Source organism: Balaenoptera borealis (genome assembly GCF_965194805.1).
Source record: "Balaenoptera borealis genome assembly, chromosome: 17".
Lineage (NCBI taxonomy): Eukaryota > Metazoa > Chordata > Mammalia > Artiodactyla > Balaenopteridae > Balaenoptera > Balaenoptera borealis.
In genome coordinates, this window is record NC_138876.1 from 73,180,136 (window position 1) to 73,195,627 (window position 15,492).

Consider the following 15,492-nt stretch of genomic DNA (forward strand, 5'->3'; position numbering starts at 1 on the left):
TATAGGCCATTACAGAGTATTGAGTAGAGTTCCCTGTGCTATACAGTAGGTCCTTATTAGTTATTGCAATCATGGTATTTGCTCTGAACTAAAACTTAGAGAGATTGAATGAGTTGGCCAAAAGCAGTAAGTGACAGAACTCAGCATTTCGCTGTTTGTTTGACCTACTCTGCACCTGATTCTGATACATTTTAAGATGTATGTGTGACGTAGGGAGGGGGGTGGAGTTGAGGGGTAGCTGGGATGGTCAAGGGGAGTTTAAAAAGCTTGCCGGATGTTCTGATAGCTCATTCTCCTGGTTGACATCACTATGTTAAACTATATGTAGCAAAGCTCCCACCTTGCTCTCCATCCAGTTGGTTTATATATTCAGCACACAATGCCCTGATTATGGTTTTTTGCTTATTTAAGGAGTAAGGAAAGTCACACTGATTGACTGAATACCAGTATTTTGCTCGACATTTTATATATGTTATCTTCCCATTCACATCACAGTCACTCATTTTAATCCTGATCTGACACTTAAAGAGCCAGAGACCCAGCTGGCAAGGGGCAGCGGTGGAACCTGAACCCAGTCTGTGTGTTCCCAGAGTCCTTCTCTCTCCACTATACCATGCAGCTTCTGCATCTGTATTAGAATGTAGACTCCTTAAAGAGAGAGGCCCTATTTTTCCTCTTGTCCCCTACAGCACTTAGCACAATGCCTTACACAGAGTGTGCTCTCTACATACATTTGTCTAAGGAATGAAGAACCAAAGCAGACCAGGAAACATTTCTTTGTTCAGGGAAATCAAATGAACATCAATGTAGAAAGCCCTTGAAGAATAAATAAGCCATTGGAAATTATAATGTCAGACACATTATTACATTTCACAGTTTTTCACAATTTGCACATTCCTACTGATCCATGAAATAATTTAATTACATAGATTATTGCATTATGATATAGTTTGGTATTGCCATTTTCCCCAGCATGTTGTTGGACGGAGATAAATTCTTTCTCAGAAAGAAAATATATTACAGAAGAGTCTAAATAAAGATGAAAGGACTTACATTCAACTCTTCCAACCCCAGAATAGTACAGGCTAGTTCCCTCCAGCATTTTTTAATGATTTTTTTTTTTTCCAGGCCAGTATTCCAAGTGAAGGGGCTTCAATCATTTCTCAAGGAACCCTATGGAGAAATTGAGATATTTTAATGGAAAACTGTTGTGGCTAATTTTTTTTTTTTCTTTTTTGGAGGGAGAGAACATATTCTGACAGTTACCCTCATTGGAACTCTCAAGGAAATCAGAACCTTAAAAATGCCTTTCTAATATATTTTATATTCACTTTTTTGTAAATATAAATAGTATAATTATTTTTTTCCTATTTGTTCTAAGTAATTCTTTATATTTATTGAAGTTTGGTCTTTTTAGATACATAGAGTTGTTATATCCCTTTGCTATAAAATAGCCTGTTTTGTGTAGTTTTTTTTATATTTTAAAGCATTTTCATATTTAATTTTACCTTTATTTGAAGTTCATAGGGCTGCTTGTCAGACTTTCTGGTTTCAATTCATAGAAACATGATCAGGTTACTTCAGCTAATGGGGGTTTTGGGAATGTATAGGGAAATGAAAAAGGAACCATTTTAATAATCTTGTGATAGAAGTCAGGGAACTTAGATTTCAAAATTTACGTAGTTGATTTAATGCACTTTTGACGGTACGTTAAAAGCAGGTTTTTTTTCCTCCTTGGTAGTTGTGACGAGCGTTAGACATCTATTTATGTTTGTCCCAGTGGCTCTCTGCCTGTGGATTTACTCTCTTCTCTACTTTGAACTTCATGCTTCCTGCTGACTCTTGGTTTCTACCAATTCATGGGTTTTGTTCACTGGCTTCTCTGTGTTTCTTTTGACTTCAGTTGGTCCTATTACCTGTGTGTTTCTCAGTGTCCATGAATGATGGACCAGCCTATTTGTGTTGACGCCACATCAGATGTGAATCTCTAACACAGACACCCAAGGGTAGGTAAATGGTTTCCGGCTCCTTGTGCAGGATAGGGCTGTGGGTGTACTCAGGATACTCACTCAGAGTACTGCACTCTCCTCCCCCGGTAGAGTTTGGTATTATTTGTATATGACAAATGTGGAAATGAAATCTCAGAAAAGTTGCGTGGTTTGTTTATATCCACGCAGCTACTGGAGGCAAGCTGAGGAATAGAGCACAGTTTTCCCGAATCATAGCCAATGGCCATATAACTAACTCAGTGAGCAAAGCTATCTTATGCAAATGTAGCTTGGTTTAACTTAATATTATAAGTGCCTCTAATAAGTTATTTATCTTTATGAGCTACGGTTTCTTTATTTGTAGAATAGGAGCTTCCTAGGGTTGCTGTGAGATTAAATGAGATAATATATAATATAAGGCTGTTAGCACAGTGCCAAGGGGCTAATGATTTATAACTATTGTTATTAGGATCTATAGCATCTGAAATATTTGAGTGTTTGCCTCTTACAATTTACTTTTTTGTTTTTTGCCAAAATCGTCCACTGCTCTCTTTAATTTTTCAATTATTTTTCTTTGTAAAAATGTTCTCCCATTTCTAAAACTTTCAGATTATTTAGCAGTGATAATAATGAGGATGAAGTTGAGGACGATGATAATAATAGCTAAGATTTACTGAATGGTAATCTGCTAAGCATTTATATTATGTCACTGAATTTTTATAACATCCCTTTAAGGTCTATACTTTTAATACTCTCATTTACAGGTGAGGAAACCGAGGCTCAGGAAGTTTAAGTTACAAAGCATTGCAAGACACAGGTCTGTCTGACTTCAGATCCATAGGTTTTAACCAGGGCACTTGCTGAGACTTTTATAACATCACTTTATCCTTTTTGATAATGGAATTTATTCTTCAGGGGTCACAGGGCCCATAATCACCCAATCAGTGTATATCGTCACCACAGCTACAGTGATTATCCCAAGACGTGTCTCTCTGAACTATGCCTGGCCAGTTGGGTCTTCGTTGTTGCGGGCGGGCTTTCTCTAGTTCCGGCGAGCGGGGGCTACTCTTCGTTGGGGTGTGTGGTGCGGTGGCTTCTCCTGTTGTGGAGCACGGGCTCTAGGCGCACGGGCTTCAGTAGTTGTGGCACGCGGGCTCAGTAGTTGTGGTGCACGGGCTTAGTTGCTCCGCCACGTGTGGAGTAGCTCTTCCCGGACCAGAGCTTGAACCCACGTCCCCTGCATTGGCAGGCGGATTCCTAACCACTGCACCACCAGGGAAGTCCAGCACTTTTTAAAAGCTACTTCAGCTTACTAGCAGAGCATTTTGTCTAATAAAGTACTATGCCTCCTAAAATAAAAAGAAGAGTACAAGACTATACAACTTATGAAATGAGAAAAATAATTACAATAAAAAAGAAACAGGCAAAAGACATTAAAATTAGAGATATAGAAAAGATTAATGGAAAAATTTTAAACTGCACTGTAGAAAATGATTATTAGATAATGGTGAATTTGAGGAATTAAAACTTTATGATTTTATAAGTGAATGTGATTAGTTCCATAGCAAGGTTATGTGTTCATTTCATGGTGATCATGCTGAGGCGAAACTTTAAACCTTATTTCATTCATTCACTAGTTTATTTATATTTATTTATGTTCATTTCCTTATTCATTTACCAGCTACTATTTATATGTCATGATATTTTGTCTTCTCAACTAACTAGAATATAAAAACAAACATGACATAATCCCTGCCCTCTTGGAACTCACAATCTAGAGATGGAAACAGATAACTATATAACTTCCTAGTCCTATAGAAGAGGCAGTACAGTGGTAGCAACAAGGACTAAGTGATTCTATTGAAAATTAAAACACTATGTCAAGGAAAACTTTTGTGTGCATGACATGAAAAATAAAAACCATAATGCACCTCCCTCCTACACCCCTCACCATCCCACCCATCTAGGTCATCACAGAGCACTAAGCTGAGGTCCAAGAGGGAGGGGATATATGTATACGTATAGCTGATTCACTTCATTTTACAGCAGAGACTAAAACAACCTTGTAAAGCAACTATACTCCAATTAAAAATGTATATATATAAAAAACCATAACACAAAGAGGATTAATAAATTTGACTCTATAAAAATAAACAAAACTTCAAAAGCAAACAACATTCTAAAAATTGTTTGCCACACAAAAAACTAGTACACGTAATGTACAAGGAACTCTCACCCACTGATGAGAAACTAACAATGAAATGGGCAAAAGATCTAAATAAGGCTGTCCAAAGAAAAGGAATAAACACACAAAAAAGCATAATGCTATACATAATAGAAAAACACAAATTAAGATGATAATAATTTTCAAATATTAGATGGTCAAAGATTAAAAGATTGATAATACTCATTCTCTCTTGGTGAAATATGAATGTGAAACAGCAAGTTTCATATACACTTGGGCCATTAGTTCAAGCTTTTTGGGAAAAAAATCAAACTTAGAGATGTAACCCAATAAATATTTTATATTTGTCTCAGCATATATTTAAATTCAAAGATGATAGTCCGAATGCCATGTGTAATAGTATGATATTGGAACCAATATAAATCTCCATTAGCAGAGAATTAATTGATACTGTGTAAAAATAGTATACTCACACTCATGTATACATGGGAATGTTTGCATGAACATACACTATGTACCAAAATATTGTTAGTAACCATTTCTAAGAAGTGATTAGTGATACAGGAAGAATGGAAAAATCTTAATTTCTAAACCTAGATACAGCTGTATATTTTGTCCATTACAAAAAATGAGTCTGATTTAATCATCCACTGAAAATACCATAAAAAGAAAAATATTTTAAATAAAAAATATTCAGAAGAGGAGGCAAAATGTGATTTTCTATGAAGATGGTGTCACGTTAGCTTTCGTCCAGCAAAAAACAATTAAATGAAAAGTGGCGTTGATATCGTAAAGTGAACAAGAAGTTGGTGCAAAGATATGAGCGGAGAGATTGTGTAGGGAGTGAGGGAGTGGATGAGGGGAGACAAAAACAGCCCAGGAAATGAAGAGAAACAGAGGAGAAATGGAGTAAAATAATCACCCTAGATCCCAGTGCTTTGAAATTCCAGACTGCTATTAATGGCTTAAGCCTTCATCACTATCAAATCTCTTTTGGTTTTGCTCTACACATATTTTTTTTCCCTAGGATCTTTCCACTAAAGATTGCTTTATTATTTAAGCAGAAATCATCATCATCATAGTCATCTTTATCAAATCTCACATAGAATCTCTTCTATCTTGATTTTTCTACACTACAAAACAGGATCTTTGGAATTACAGAAAGAAGCAATATATCAGTTCATCTAATCATTCCCTTCTTCCCTCTTCTATGCCGTAGTCCTTATCATTTGGTGTCATCTATTTCTAAATGAGTTAAACAATGGAACTCCTCTTTCTCTTGTAAGACCAAACTAGATAGATCTAATTTTCTGGAAATGTTCTTGATGTCCAGCTAAAATACACTGGTCTCTAATTACAACCCCTGCCTTGTTTATACTTCATAATATACTTCTCTGACCATAATTTTTTAAATGTTCTTTGGATATTTTTGAACGGATATTTCATTTTTCTTCTGGTTGTGTCATCATTTCTTGATTTACCTCGTAAAATATTTTTTGGCTAACTGAATTGTGACACTATGTAAACCAGAATAAAATTTTCTAGAAAAATCAAATACTAAATGGATTAATTTTATTGTGCACAACATCAGATAACAATGTGTGACCAGATCCCCAGCACTTAGCGTTTTCCTAGTAATACCTTGCTTTTGATGAGGGGTGGTAGTTGCTGAGAACTAAAGGGTTCTCTGCATTCTGACACAAGCTTTAAAATTCATGGCCATTTCTCATACCTTAAAAAGCATTTGGTAGGCTGTATAAGGGAAAAGGGGGGATGGGAGGCAGTCTCAATAGGTTTTGCATTAGCTCATTAAATACTAAAATACCCTTTCTATTTTACATAATTTAACATGGCAAACTATAAAAAAGGTGAAATCGGCAACCCCTAGGCATGCGTTTTAAAACATCCTCATTTAGATGCTAATTTTGATTCTAAGTGTATGACTGGCTTAAAAAAAAGCCATTAACCACGGGCCAGATTACTTAAAAGGGATTATTAGGCAAATATGTGAGGGTGTTCTGATACCAAGTGGCCCCTTTTATGACCGATTCCAACTACCTTAAGTAAAAAGGGGTGAAAGTATTTGTTTTAAAATAAAAAAGAAAAATCATACAATAGATTTGAAAAAAAGAGAAAAGGAGATGATAATCATCCAAACATAAATCATGCAGCTAAAAAATCAGGTTACCTTTTCCCTAGTGCTAGAGGAACGTGAGTTACTGTAACATCTCTAGCACTTAAAAATACAAGGCACGGGTTGGCTGGATGTAATGGTGAAATGAGCTAATAAAAATCTGTTTAATAACAATTTAATACCCTTCCTTTTATGTTAATAAAATCCACCATGACAGAAAAAGTGAAACAAGGCAAATAGCAGACAAGAGGGAGAGTAAGTTATCTCCAGCTGAGATTGAATTTATGACTGGCAAAAATGATGCTCTAAAGATATTAAAATGAAACCTGTCGGACAAAACAGATATACATAAACGCATCATAGTGCCTAAAAAAATGAGTGATAGAAGATGCGCAGATGGTTCCGTAAGGACATCACGGCCAAGGAATGCTGAACTGGCCTTGAAGATGGTCAGCCACCGAACTCATACAAATTTCTCAAGAAGAACAAAAGAAGTTTGACTGGCAGAGTTAAAACATGCAAACCTACAGAAGCAGTTCCATTTCACCTTTGAACTTATTAGACAATTAGTCTTTCTCATTTCATAATTGACTTTCCTGCTTTCAGTCTCTTACAGATCAAAATTCTTCGCCAAGAGGCTGCCAGCTTAATTTTCTTAAATGGCTTCTTCTTGTGTTATTGCTAATTGCTTAATAGTTTTATACCTTTGCAAGAATAGAAACAGTAAAGGAACAGGAGTTGTTTCTTACTCATTTTCTCCTGTACCTTGTAGAGGATCTTGCCTGTTACAGCTTAATAAATTCTTGTTGGATGCTTGGATGGATGGACAGTTTTAAATTCTTCCTCATTGTCTAGTGAATTTTAAAATAATACTTACTCTGACCCCCAGTGTCCCTTATATCTTTCCAACGTTCTTTTCTATTACTTCAGACTAAACATTATTCTCCAGCCAAAGTAGATGACTCACTGTTTCCGAAATTCACCCCTCCCTTCCCTATTCATCTGTGTGCCTTGGCCCATGCTGTGAACTCCATCTGGAATACCATTTCTACTCTTCCGTATATCTGCCTCTCAAAATCTTACCTGCTTTCAAGTTCCATCATAAACATCAGCTTCTCCATTAAACCATCCTCTTGACGGAGTGTGATCTCTTTTTTTTCAACTTTCATGTTGCCTGTAATATTCTCTTAATATAATCCCTCCTTAATTAAACTCTGAGGCTGTTTCCTTTTCTCTCCTTCTTCTGATTGTTATTATTTCTCTTTAAAAATATTTTTGTTTTATTTTTGCTATTTGATCCTAAGCTCCTTAAGGACAGGAAGTGGAGTATTATTTATCTTGCTATTTCTTCAATATGATTTTCAAACTGCAGATTTCAGCTCATTAGTGGGTTTTGAAATTAATTTAGTGGCTTTATCATCATTTTTATTAAACAAATTATAATAATAAATGATTGATTAGAAGAGGATAGAAAATATCCGGAGGTATCACACATATTAAGATTAAATATTGTTTCATAAAATTTTAAGTCATATAAATACATTTGTAAGTGTATACTGTGTCATATTATAAAATATGTTCCTTATTGGTTCCTGCAATCAAAATTTCCAAAATCACTGCCATACAGCATTTAGTTCAGTTAATTGTGTACAATAGGCAATCATGAATATTTTTGAAGGAAAGAATTGATTTTCATGAATTTCCTCTTTCGCTTTAAAACACCTGTAAACTCCATCAGTTATTTCTGTAGGTACACTTTAGTGTCCAAGTAACACTGACAACCCTTGCTTCAGTTCAGGAATGATGGAACACTTAACATTGATGCCGTTTAAGAACAGGAGAGGAAAATTTCTGCTAAAATGGAAAGTAAGATTACTTGTAAGAGACACTTCATAATGCTTAGATTTTGAGGTTTTTCTACTTGAATAGTGTGGTCCATTTCTATTCATTGCTAATGCTTTTTTGTTTCTTAATTCTAGTCCCATGAAAAGGCTCTGAATAAACGTAGATTTCAATTAAAAGAGTCTAGACTGTTATTTATAATTAACCATCCTAATAGTGTGAGATTGTTTACTAGCCCAATGAAATAGAAATGGTGGTCTTTACAATCAGTGCGGGTTTGCAGCTTGTTGGAGCACGTTTGACTTTCCGTTGTGCCAGCACAGCTGGAGACAGATGGTGGCAGTGGTTCTGAGCAGCCCGCCCATGAATAATGGGAGGCCAGGGGCGCCCAGCCCTGCGGGAGAGCTCTGGCTCTGCCATTTTTAGGAGAGACTCGGAAATACCTCTTTGGTTTAAAGTATTGTTACCTCTGAACAGGTTAGAGACCCCCTGCTAAAGAGCAGGAAACAGTGAGGGAGCAATGCAGTTTGAAATTAAAGTGATTACTTCACACGCAAGTACCCACACCCTTCCCCCAGCCCTCCTGGAAGGTTGGTGGAGGGGAGGAAAAAATTTCCCTGAACTCTCTTAGGGTCCCTGGCTGGGCCTGAAAATTAAACTGATGAAGACAGATTAACAGGAGGAGAGCAGACAAATTTATTTAATGTCAGTTTTACATGACACGGGCGCCTTCATCAGGAGATGAAGACTCAGAGAAACGGTTAAGCCTGAGTATTTCCGTAGGAGGAGTGAAAAGTCTTGGAAAAACATGGCTGCACACGGGCTGTGGAATCTGCCTTCCCTTTCCGGTCCGGCTCACTGGAAGCCCTGAGGCTCTTTTTACCTCAATGGGGATCATACTCTTCTGTCCCTGTTACTACTGTTGCCCCATCTCCAATACCACATAATGATGTTAAGAGGACAAGGATGACAATCTTAGGGCTTAAGGTTGATAAACTTCTCCAAGTTGATAAGAAGTTTTAAAATTTTACTTGTGATACAGTTGGCAACCTTGCAAATACATTCACGGTGTTATGCCCACTGTGGCCTTCCTCACCTCTGTCTTGTACACCTTCCCCTCTCCTGTTCCCATTTATCACTGTTTTTCTCACTTCCTCTCAATAGTTCCTGCTCATTCATACAATGGGATTGGCAGGATGCTGGTTTGACACTTTGCTCGACAGCCCTGGCTATCTCAGTCAGACCATTGTCATAGGCAACAACACCCTTCCTCTCCCAGGCCTCCTGGAAGGCTGGTGTAGGAAGGAAAAAGTTTTCCCCCACCCTTTTAGGGGCCCTGGCTGGGCCTGAAAATTAAACTGACAAAGGCAGATTAATAAGAGAAAAGCATACAAATTTATTTAACACAAGTTTTCTATGACATGAGGGCCTTCATCAGGAAGTCAAGATTCAAAGAAATAGTTAAGCTGAGTATGTTGTACTAGGTTTGACAAAGAGTAAAAAGTTATGGAAAGACACGATAGGACAAAAGGGCACAAGCTATGGGTAGTAAACTGGGGGGAAATGAGTGAAGTCAGTTCATTCTGATTCCTCTCAACATCTCTCTGTCTTCGGAGATAAGGATGCTCCTTTCTTCCAGGTGCAAGGAAACACCTCTTGCATGAGGGTCTTAACACCTGCTTCAAGGGAGAAGGGGGAATTCAGAGAGTCCTTCTTTCTTTTATTTTTATTTTTTATTTTTGTCTGCCCTGGGTCTTCGTTGCTGTGGGCAGGGTTTCGCTAGCTGCGGCGAGCGGGGGCTACTCTTCATTGTGGTGTGTAGGCTTCTCATTGTGGTGGCTTCTCTTGTTGTGGAGCACGGGCTCTAGGCGCACGGGCTTCAGTAGTTGCAGCACACGGGCTCAGTAGTTGTGGTTCGTGGGCTTAGTTGCTCCGCGGCATGTGGGATCTTCCCGGACCAGGGAACGAACCCATGTCCCCTGCACTGGCAGGCGGATTCTTAACCACTGCACCACCAGGGAAGTCCCCAGAAAGTCCTTCTTGCACCTGCCATTTCTCAAATTCCTTCAACTTAATCAGTATGCCAAGGTATCATTTTTTCAGGGAAGCATGTTCTGAACCCCGTCACTGACGTGACAACCAGATAAGACTGTGCTGGCCTTTAAGAAATTTTAAAGAGGTGTAAATTATTTAGCTTGAAGGTTATTGCTTATATTAATTAGAGGCTTGGAGTCAATAAGAACGATTATTCAGAAGGTAGTATTCTATCCTCCAGACACAAGAGAGCAAAAATAATTTTGTGAAAATGATGATTGTCCCATAGTCCTATTCTGAAGTATTTGGTTGGGATGATTGTAGATTGTGCTTTGGCATCAAGTGTCAGCATGTGGCCTAGTGCCAATTTTGAACCTAGAGCTTTGTTGTCCAATATGGTAGTCACTAGTCATATGTGGCAATTTTAATCCTAATTTAAATGAATGGAAATAAAATAAATTCCTTAATTGAACTAGTCTTGTCAGGTGACTAGTTGGACATAATATCCATCTGTCCTTGGTGTCTACCCTATTGACCAGTGCAGGTATAGACTATTTCCATCATTACAGAAAGTTTTATGGATAGCACTGTTCTAGAGACTTCCATCCTTTGTCCCGCACTGCAGGATTCCAGAATAGTGTATAGAAACCCAATGGCCATTTTGAAGAGTTGTATGCTAGCTGGAGCTCTGTTCTATTCTACTGTCCACTTAACATTGACATATTCCCCCTGTAACACACACACACGTTTTTTAGGAATAAGAAGCATCCAAAGGCACACTGTTGAGATTATGAGTAAGTGGGGTAGAAATTGATACTTTTTTCTTGCAAATATTTGTTGAGTATTTACTATACCATATAATGTGCTAGATATTGCAGATAGGACAGCTATGGAGACAGACATGATCCCCACCCTCATGGTGCTAACATTGTAATAAGGGACACAAATAAAACTAAATACACACATCTCTAGGTGATAGAATTCCACTGAAGAATAAACAGGAAAAATCTGGGATCACTGAAGATGAACCAAGTCATTTAAATTAGTCCACTAATCTCCTGGTAATTCACTAGCTTTGGAAGTTTCTGGTATTAATCTTTTTAGATCAAACTGAAGACAATCCTCACAAACTAAACACATTGAAGGCTTTGATCAGAGAAAAGACAAAGTAAGAAAGAGTAGATGAAGCAGAGGAAGAGAGCAAGACGGATGCCCATTTTAAATAGACCCTTGGAATGGACCTTGGAAAAGACTTTCAAGAATTTAGCCCATATCAGAAATATGTGGTCCATGTTTTCATTCATTTTCTTGTTCATTTATGTATTTAGCATTTTCTGTTTGGTAATGTGCTAAAAATCCTGAGACTAAAAGAACTTCAGGATCGACTTGATTTCAGCCTATCATGATGTAACCAAAAGTGGGTTCGGCTGCTCAGTGCTCAAAAGCCATTAAAGAGACGAGGTTGATGGAAAGGAAAGTTTGCTTTATTTTGGATGCTGGCAGTTGGGTGGGGGCCGGGGGGGAGGGCGGACTCCTGTCCAAAGGCCGACTCCCCCCACTGACAACCAGTGGGCAAGAGCTTTCACAGATGAAGGGAGAGGGCTGCATGCAGAAACGGCACAGGCAGCTCTGACAGTCATCCTGAAACTGGTCCTGCGGTGGTCTGACCAGCGTCATCTTGATTGTTTTAAGTATAGTTAATCTTCATTTCCAGGGTCGGTTTGTTCCCATTTCCTTGAGGCCAGTTCTCGGAATTGTGGCAGCTCATGTCATGCATACAGTCTGCTCATCATGTAGTTAACTTCTCCCGCCTGATGGGGGTTTCAGTACCTATAAGACAGCTCACAGGGCATGGCTAGGAATATTATCTGTAGCCCTTGAGGAGCAACTAAAGGTCCTTGACTGCTTAACGACTGAACTGTTATTATTTTGTCCTGTTGACTGCTTTTCTTTGCTTCTGCATTTTCTTACTTCTCTGATTAATCTTATTCTTTGGCTAAGTTTTTCCACAGACAAAAGGCAGGCTGAGGACATGGGGGGGGCATAGACCACAGGGCCATGCTCTGTTTCAGTGAGAGAGCTGAAATACCCTGGAGCTGGATCCAAAATTTGAATGCCCCTTCCACGTAGTTAAATTAGAGAGATGGATAATCCCTGTTCTGTTATACTTTTATGATGCCCACTTAAAAGCCAGAAACCTTGAAGGAAGGCTTGTATGCTCCCAAGTGTATTTGTTTTTATCCTTCCTTTGCCTGGTTCAGGTAGTTTGATTAGCACAGACACTTGCTTGATCCACAGGGTGGGATGAGGAGATAGATTTGGGAGAACATGGTGACTATCTCTAGGACTTTGTCTAAATGGGCATTTAGATTGTTAGATTGCTACATTTTTTTTCTGGTAAACCAGAGGTAAATTGCCCATTTGTGGTCAGATGCAGTCTGGTGTCGATGTTCCCTCTTCCTAGACAGCTCTTCCAATAACTTCTAAATACATGTCTTCCTGAATGTTGGTGTTTCTATCTTTGTTGCTAAAAAATGCCTCTGCCCAATTATCACATTTTTTGTATTTTTTTGCAGGTTTTCAGTGTTTCCAATCCTGTTGTATTCCTGGCCTCTTTTACAAAATTAATACATTTCATTAATTTTTGTGACTGGAACACAAAGCACACATTGATTTCAACCATCCTTGGACCGCACTTTAAGTCACAAGGCTCTGAAGACTTCTTTCAATAACATTTTGTTGTTCGCTTGTATAGGTATTTGATGCTCAACCCATAAGTCCTACTAGGGCAGGAATTCAATTTGTTTGGTTCATTGAAGTTTCCCCATCACCAAGCATATGACCAGTTGACTGGCACATAATTTGCCACCTCCCACCCCCCAACACATACACAACTGTTGAAAGGATGAACATGGGTGAGTCAATCAGCATGTAATCATGACCTTTCCTCTTATAGCTCATCAGAATTTTAGTAGGAGTTGTTGGAATGGCACTGTAGTGTATCTTGCATATGGTATAGATTGCATTCCTCTGTCCCGGGTATATTTTGAAAGAAGTCATTCTGTATTTATTTTCTCTTCTCTCAAAAGATAGGGATAAGGCTGGTGACAGTTTCTGAACACTTTCCAGAAACTATGGACAGTTTCCATAGTTCTATGGATTTAGCAAGTTCTCAACTTCTCTGTGCCTCAGTTTTCTTATTTGCAATATGAGAATGATAATGGTAACTACCCTACAGACGTTGTAAAATACAGTTGTGCCTGTGAATGCTCAGTTAATTTTAGTTGTTATTCTTTTTTTTTTTAAATTTATTTATTTATTTATTTTTGGTCGTGTTAGGTCTTCGTTTCTGTGCGAGGGCTTTCTCCAGTTGTGGCGAGCGGGGGTCACTCTTCATCGCGGTGCGCGGGCTTCTTACTGTCGCGGCCTCTCTTGTTGCGGAGCACAGGCTCCAGACACGCAGGCTCAGTAGGTGTGGCGCACGGGCTTAGTTGCTCCGTGGCATGTGGGATCTTCCCAGACCAGGGCTCGAACCCGTGTGCGCTGCATTGGCAGGCAGATTCTTAACCACTGCGCCACCAGGGAAGCCCAGTTGTTATTCTTTTACGTCCCCAAGATTGTGAGCCTGTTGCCATACATAATAAATGCTTAATATTTAAATGAACAAATGAATGAGTGCATGGTGAACACTTTCTTCTGTGTAGAACAGGATTCTGTGAGAATTTTTTTCTCCTGCTGCTAGAATAGAAATGTATGGAGAAAAGATACACATCATCCAGCATTCAGGGCCCTCTACTGCTATGGAAGAGACATAACCATGCATGAGTAATCTTTTGCTTCCTAAAAGGGATTATTTTATTGCCATTCATTAATTGATTCCATGCTGCCAGATTTTTGTATCATTAGATTGCATAAATTTTTATATTATTGGATGACAACAGTGAGAATTTCCCTACAAGAAGTAGATGGGAGTGGGTGCAAAAGTTTATTTTACTAAAAATTAAAAAAAATAAGAAATAATACTAAACATTGACAATAGCAATTAGCATTTACTAAGTACTGTGTACCTTTATATATTTACAAAGATCATCTCATTTAATCCACAGAAGACCCCTATGAGACAGGAACCAATATTACCCCATTAAGATAAAACTAATATTTGGGAAAGTTAAGTAACTTAGTCAATGTCATGTAATAAAATGGGTCTTTGGATCCAGGTAATTTGATTAAGATCATGGCAGTTTAACATGATACTGTCGTCGTTTGGGAGAAAGATTTGTCAGCAGTGTTCTGGTGCACCTGCGGTCTGAAAAGAAAAATAAAAGTTCTGATTTATAGCATTTGTTGATTTCCACGGTAGAAATGCTCCCAACATGGTCAACTTCAATGAGTCAGTATGACATCATCTAGCTCCTAGAGTCTTGAATCTCAGCAACCAGCTTGAGCCGTCTCCAGCACAGCTTTGGTGGAGATAACCAACCCCTCAGAGTGGCTGAGGTCTTACCACAAGACGTTGGGCGGCGGCAGGGATGTGATTAGTAGGTTGGCACGATGCATGGCAGGGATAACATTTCACCGCAGTGCACGTGACAGAAAACTGAACGAATCTGGGCTAAGCAAAGAACGTTTATGGCCGTAGCCAGGAAAAATTTGAATTTAGAATTGTTTGGCCGAGAAAACGAGGTGTCAGTTGCTGGAAAGGATGTGGACTTGGTCTAGGGACTTAGGATATTAAAAACAAACAAAAACCTTCCTATTAATCAAGATAGAGATTTGATGGCAGAAACACTTGCTCTTTTCCTTAGTTGAGAGAGAAGACAGATAAGCAAATAGTCATATTTTCTACTTCTGTGAATTCACAGGAACTTTCCCGCAGAAAGGTCTGCAGGTGAATTAGACTATGAAAGTGAAAAGAGAAATTCAGTGCTCATTTAGTTACCTTAAACCATTTCTAGAATATGATCTGATATATGCGCGTGTGTATATATACATGCACATATATCAGATATAGTTCATTAATATATGGATATCTGACAAAGCACCATTTGATGTATTGAAGCATCTAACTTTACATTTACCAAATGTCTGCTAGCCCACTCTTTCCAATATTTATCTCTTGGAAACACGCAGTTTGTAAAGTGAATGGAAATTAGCTGTATATGGGTGCTCATCAGACACTGAAGGGTACAGTTGGGTTGTAGCAGCTGTTGTTTTCTGGCAGAGACCAAATGATTTGGAATGCTGCAGAATGAGAAGCTTCCTGTCAACTGGTGACACTTACCACAAGGGAGCAGAGGCCTTTTTACACC

At 38.5% G+C, this 15,492-nt stretch overlaps 1 long non-coding RNA gene across 1 annotated transcript in view; it reads left to right on the forward strand.

Annotated features, from left to right (window-relative positions):
- Positions 1-15,492, forward strand: part of LOC309615374 — a 169,563-nt gene that overhangs the window by 143,761 nt on the left and 10,310 nt on the right. The gene's annotated exons all lie outside the window — the stretch shown is intronic.